The sequence below is a fragment of the Phyllobates terribilis genome, unplaced genomic scaffold, assembly GCF_046119375.1.
Source record: "Phyllobates terribilis strain yellow unplaced genomic scaffold, ASM4611937v1 Scaffold_1__5_contigs__length_1240528914, whole genome shotgun sequence".
In the NCBI taxonomy this organism is placed as follows: domain Eukaryota; kingdom Metazoa; phylum Chordata; class Amphibia; order Anura; family Dendrobatidae; genus Phyllobates; species Phyllobates terribilis.
Window position 1 is genome coordinate 830,139,708 of NW_027362761.1, and position 6,701 is coordinate 830,146,408.

The following is a 6,701-nucleotide window of genomic DNA, read 5'->3' on the forward strand; positions in this document are numbered from 1 at the left end:
GGGCTGCATGACTCGGCGACTCTGATTTAGTGGTGTAGTTATTGACTAATGTTCAGAGCCACCGGGGCACGAAGAACGCAGCAGGACTCTGAGTGGCTGCTGCTACAGCCTATGGAGCTTCTATTACTAACCCCAGGGGGGCTTGATGCAAGCTGTGATTTTTGGCAATTCACAGCGGTCTTCAACCCCAACTACCATTACCCCATTTGCCACCGCACCAGGGAAATTGGGAAGAGCTGGGCAAAGTGCCAGAATTGGAGCATCTAATATGATACACCAATTCTGGGGTGGCTGCGGGCTGGTATTTAGGCTGGGAAGAGCCCATTAGCAAGGGACCTTCCAAACCTGATTATATCAGCTCACAGCTGTCTGCTTTACCTTGGCTGGTTACCAAAAATAGGTGGGACCCCACGTTGTTTTTTTTCATTTATTTATTGGGGTAAACAAGGCTAAACATCCTTTAGTGCCACATGAAAGGCACTGAAAGGTGCAAGTTTATTATATGTAGGGGGCTTGTGAAATTATGTGTACAGGATATCTATATATTTTAACTATCTGTGTGGGTCCAATATAACCACGCTATGTGGGGCCAATTGGACCATATGGAGAATATAGGGGGGTTCAATAGGACGAAAATTGCTTTATAAGGGCTGCAAACTTATGAGATATGCCCCGCTGCACAACTTAGCAACAAGACAAGTACATTAGAGTCTCTAGTTTGAAAAATCGACGCCTCACAGATCCTCAACTGGCAGCTTCATTAAATAGTACACGCAAAACGCCAGTGTCAACGTCTACAGTGAAGAGGCAACTCAGGGATGCTGGCCTTCAGGGCAAAGAAAAAGCCATATCTGAGACTGGCTAATAAAAGAAAAAGATTAATATGGGCAAAATTACACAGACATTGGACAGAGGAAGATTGGAAAAAAGTTTTATGGACAGACGAATCAAAGTTTGAGGTGTTTAGATCACACAGAAGAACATTTGTGAGACGCAGAACAACTGAAAAGATGCTGGAAGAGTGCCTGATTCCATCTGTCAAGCATGGTGGAGGTAATGTGATGGTCTGGGGTTGCTTTGGTGCTGGTAAAGTGGGAGATTTGTACAAGGTAAATGGGATTTTGAATAAGGAAGGCTATCACTCCATTTTGCAACGCCATGCCATATCCTGTGGACAGCGCTTGATTGGAGCCAATTTCAAACTACAACAGGACAATGACCCAAAGCACACCTCCAAATTATGCATGAACTATTTAGGGAAGAAGCAGGCAGCTGGTATTCTATCAGTAATGGATTGGCCAGTGCAGTCACCAGATCTCAACCCCATTGAGCTGTTGTGGGAGCAGCTTGACCGTATGGTACGCAAAAAGTGCCCATCAAGCCAATCCAACTTGTGGGAGGGGCTTCAGGCAGCATGGGGTGAAATTTCTTAGATTACATCAGCAAATTAAAGCTAGAATGCCAAAGGTCTGCAATGCTGTAATTGCTGCAAAGGGAGCATTCTTTGACGAAAGCAAAGTTTGAAGGAGAAAATTATTCTTTGTAATAAAAATCATTATTTTCCCTCAACCATGACAGCACACCTTGAGAGAGGGATCCGCCACATCAAGGACAGGAGACCGTCTGAAATAAAAGGGCGGTACCTCTCCCTCGCTTCAGTTGGTTTCCTGTCCTTGATAGGAACCTGTCTGGAAAAGACGACTTACCTGGGTCTGTTCCGGTGTGGAAGAACGGGCCTGTTCACCGGTTTACATCCTCCAGAAGCGCCGTCCGCAGCTCCCTTGGGTCCTGCGTCCAAGCGGGCGCACGTGGTGAGGCAGGCTCCGGCTTCCCGTAGACCGCTGCGCCGACCTCCCTCTGTCGGCCGCGTTCTGGAGCAGCAACTTCCGGGTATGATGCGCCTGACCAAGATGGCGGCGCCCTGTAAAGCGCTCCCGGGCCGGTTTTTCTGTTTGAAGCCTCGGCCTGGGAAGGGGGGTGGTGAGGAGGTTCTGGATGGTCCTATATTATGGGTGGGTTATCCTGGGAGCGTGGCTCACGCTTCTGCAAGATGGCTGACCAGGATAGTCAAGAGCAGCAGCTAACCCCCCCCCCCCACCTCAGCAATGGAAGAGGCAGACTAACGCCTCTCATACGGACAGCCGCTTGAGAAATCGCAGTGGCAGCCGCAGGAGCAAGGTATCCAACACCTTTGGACCATCCAGAAAGGAATCATTGCGTGTTCCGCTACAGCCTCTGAATCCGGTACCCGTTTGTGACTTCAGGGGGTGAGTGATCTTCGTTAATGTCACCTTTTAGTAATGGGAAGTCTCTTATGTGCTTCCTTCTGTAGGAGCCTAAGAAGAGTAGCGCCAAGCAAAAGCACAGGATTTGTGCCCTGTGCCAAACTTCTCTTCCCATAGATTGGCAAAAGCCGCTTTGCCCGAACTGCATTAATAAAACCATAGCAGAAAATTCTCTGGATTTCTCATCCAATCTTAAAATCCATAGTCCATGCAGAGGTTCAGGGGTCCCTGAAGGGGTTGTTTAGAGGGAAGAAAAGATCCCATAGAGATGTCTCCTCCAACTCTGATTCCTCCCAGTCCGAGGATCTATGGCTGTGATTCGTCATCCTCTTCCTTATCAGATAACGGTAGACTCTGCTTCCCCATCGAGGGTACGGACAAACTGGTCAGAGCAGTCAGATCAACCATGGGTCTGGGGGAGGAGAAAGCATCCAAATCCCCGGTAAACGTTATGTTTGCGGGCCTTGGAGAAAAAAAGAGACGCTCCTTTCCGGTAAACACTAAAATTCAGGGCCTCATTGACCGAGAGTGGAAGAAACCAGAGAGATCAGGGACCTTACCCTCCTTCTCTAAAAGAAGGTACCCCTTTGAGGAGAAGGTATATGAGCCTTGGGATAAAATCCCCAAAGTTGACGGGACTATAGCCAGGTCATCCAAAAAATCTTCCCTACCTTTGGAGGATTCAGGCGTCCTAAAGGATGCCCTTGATAAAAAGGCTGACTCCTTTCTACGTCACACTTGGGAAGCTGCAGCAGGAGGCCTGAAGCCTGCGGTAGCTGGCACCTGTGTGGCAAGAGTCTCATGGTGTGGCTCCAACAACTGGAAGACCAACTTAGGGATAAAAAGATCCCTAGGGATAGAATCCTTTCATATCTGCCCCAGTGCAGGCAGCGTCGGCCTTCCTGGCAGACTCTTCAGCGGACTCGGTTAGACTCTCGGCTAGGTCAGCAAATCTATCTAATGCTGCCAGACGGGCCTTGTGGCTCAAGGGTTGTCCAGGCGACCTACAATCCAAACATAAATTATGTTCCCTCCCGTGTGACGGCAGACTCCTGTTTGGCCAGAAGCTGGATGACCTTTTAGAAAAAGCAGGCGATAGGAAGAAAGGGTTCCCAGGATTTTCAGGGGACTCCAAAAAGGTTTAGTTTTCAGAGGAGAAAATTTAATCTGGGTCGCCCTCCGGGAGACCGGAGAAGATGGGAGTCCAAATCCAAGAAAGAGTCAGGCTATATGTTTGGAGGACTGTCCTCCAATACAAAAAAGTCTTCCCAATGACGCCAGGCCGGAGGTAGGGTGGAGGCTTTCCCACTTTATTCCAGCTTGGGAAGCCATTACATCAAACTCCTGGATTCTGAATATTGTGAGTGGTGGTATGAAGATACGGTTCAGCCAGATTCCTCGCCGGACCTTTAAGATTACCCCCAAGAGGAAGGTCCAGGAAGAACAGATAGCCCTGGAGTCAGAAATATTAGGGCTAGTAGAGAAACGGGTCCTTCTCAAAGTTCCGATACCACAAAGGAGGAAGGGATTCTATTCCCCTCTGTTCATGATAAAAAAAAAAAAACAATGGGTCCTTAAGGACCATCATCAACCGCAGGAGTCTAAACCAGTTGATAGAGAACCAGACTTTCAAGATGGAGTCAGTGAGCTCGGCAGTGAAGCTCTTGCACCACAATTGCTTTATGGCAGTAATGGACTTGAAGGACGCATATTATCACGTCCCAATTCATCCAGACTACCAGAAATATCTGAGAGTACCCCTGTTCATTCAGAAAGAGCTGAGGCATCTTCAGTTTACTGCCCTACCCTTCGGCCTCTCCATAGCCCCGAGAATATTCACGAAATTAATAGCGGAAGTAACAGCCTTTCTACGAATCAAAAACGTAGTGATCGTTCCCCATTTAGACGACTTTTTGGTAATAGGGAAATCAGAAGTCCACTGCTCCAGTCAACTTTTAGAAGTCATGGTGGTGTTGCAACAGCTAAGATGGTTGGTAAATACCCCAAAGTCAAAATTAACCCCCTGACGGACTCAGATCTTCCTAGGTCTAATCCTGCATTCTCGTCTCTTAAGCCTGCTTCCTCCCAGAAGACAGGGTCCGCAAAATAATCAATTTAGTCTTGAAAGCCATGCGGTCTCCAGTGATGTCCCTAAGAGAAGCAATATCCCTCCTGGGCTCTATGATGGCCTGTCTTCCAGCAGTCAGCTGGGCTGAAGGGCATATGAGGCTTCTTCAGTGGGAGGTCCTGTCAGCGCAGAGGTCCTTCAATGGGTGTTTAGAAAGCAAGTTCTCTCTCTCCCTAGAAGCTGTGGATTCCCTTTCATGGTGGACAGACAGGAAAAATCTGACCTCAGGCGTGCAGTGGTCCAGACCAGTAGATCGGGTGATTACAACCGATTCGTGCGGCTCCGGATGGGGGGGGGGGGGGTCATCTAGCAGAGCTCAGTACAGGGTCACTGGGCATACCACGAGATGGGGGCATCCTCAAACTTAAAAGAACTTTGGGCAGTGGAGAAATCCCTGATAGGCTTCCTTCCTCACATTCAGGGTCACCATGTCCAGGTCAGGTCCGACAACCGGACAACAGTAGCCTATGTAAATCACCAGGGGGTAACAAGGTCACGCTCCTTGATGGCTGTGGCAGACCGAATCCTACATCTGGCAGAGCAACACCTCCCATCCCTCAGTGGCCTTCACATAAGGGGGGTGGAAAACATAAGGGCTGATTTTCTCAGCCGTCACACCCTAAAACAGGGGGAGTGGAGCTTAAACCCGGGGGTCTGCCAACAGATTGTCCAGTTATGGGGACAACCAGACATAGATCTGTTCGCCACAAGAGCAAACAGGATGGTAGACAGATTCTGTTCCTTAAATCCAGTAGAAAATTCCCATGGTGTAGATGCCCTCCAGATTCCTTGGAAGTTCAGGAAGGCCTATGCCTTTCCCCCCGTTAGTAATGGTTCCAGCAGTGGTGAGGAAGATTCGGGAGGATGGCGCAAGGAAAATTCTTATAGCCCCTTTTTGGCCCAAGAGGCCTTGGTTCTCCCTGCTTCAACTAATGTCGGTTTCAGATCCCTGGGTTCTATCAGAGAGGCCGGACCTTCTCATTCAGGGACCAGTATTCCACGCCCAAGCCAGAGGATTCCATCTTGCGGCATGGAATTTGAGAGGTCACTACTAAGTAACAAGGGGTTTTCACCAGGGTTAGTCTCTACCCTACTGGGTAGTAGGAAACCAATAATGACTAAAATTTATAATGGAGTCTGGGGGAAGTTACTAGATTTTATAGATGCCCTGTTATCAGACAAGCCTCCACTCAAAGGAATCCTGGAGTTTCTGCAAAAGGGGCGTGACCTGGGTCTAGCCACGGGGACTCTTAAGGTTCAGGTGTCGGCCTTGGGGGCGCTCTATAATTGTAACTTAGCTGGGAACAGGTGGGTCTCTAGATTTATCAAGTCCTGTGCCAGAGCCAGACCGGTTCGGTCCCTTAGAGTTCCTTCCTGGGACCTGAATTTGGTCTTGAACGCACTTACCAGTGAACCATTCGAGCCCCTACAGGACGTCTCTCCAAAGATCCTCACCCTTAAGACCGTCCTCTTAGTGGCCTTAACATCAGCTCATAGGGTGGGTGACCTGCAGGCCCTTTCGGTTGATCCCCCGTACAAGCAAATTTATGATGATAGGGTTACCTTGCGACCAGATCCAGCATATCTTCCCAAAGTGGTATCTAGATTCTACTGTAACCAGGAGATTGTACTACCCTCGTTTTGCAGCAATCCTAAAAACTCAGGGGAAGTTGGATTCCATAACCTAGATATTAGAAGATCCCTACTACAGTACATTAACATGACTAGTGTATGGAGAAAGGACCATTCCTTGTTCCTGGCCTTTCAGGGGAGTAGGAAAGGTCACGGGGTGTCCAAGGGTACCATTTCTAGGTGACTTAGGGAGGCCATTTGTTTAGCATATACGTCCACAGGAGTTCCGGCTCCGGACAATGTCAAGGCTCATTCCACCAGAGCCGTCGCAACCTCCTGGGCGGAGAGGGCAGACGTCTCAATCGATCAGATATGTAGAGCTGCTACTTGGTCTACACCATCCACCTTCTATAAACACTATCTGTTGGATCTGTCCTCCTCTGACCTTACCTTTGGGAGAAGGGAACTTCAGGCGGTGGTCCCTCCCTAGGGTGCTCATAATTCTCCAAAATTCTCTCAAGGTGTGCTGTCATGAGTGAGGGGAAAACACCAAGGTTACTTACCGGTAGCTGGTTTTTCCTGAACCCATGACAGCACCCGTAGTTTCCCCCCCCCTTTTTTCTGTTTCTCACACCCTGGTGTGCACTGTTTGGGGTGTTATATATTTTGTAGGTGTTGGTTATATGTCTAACCTTTTTGGGAGGTCCTCTCAATGC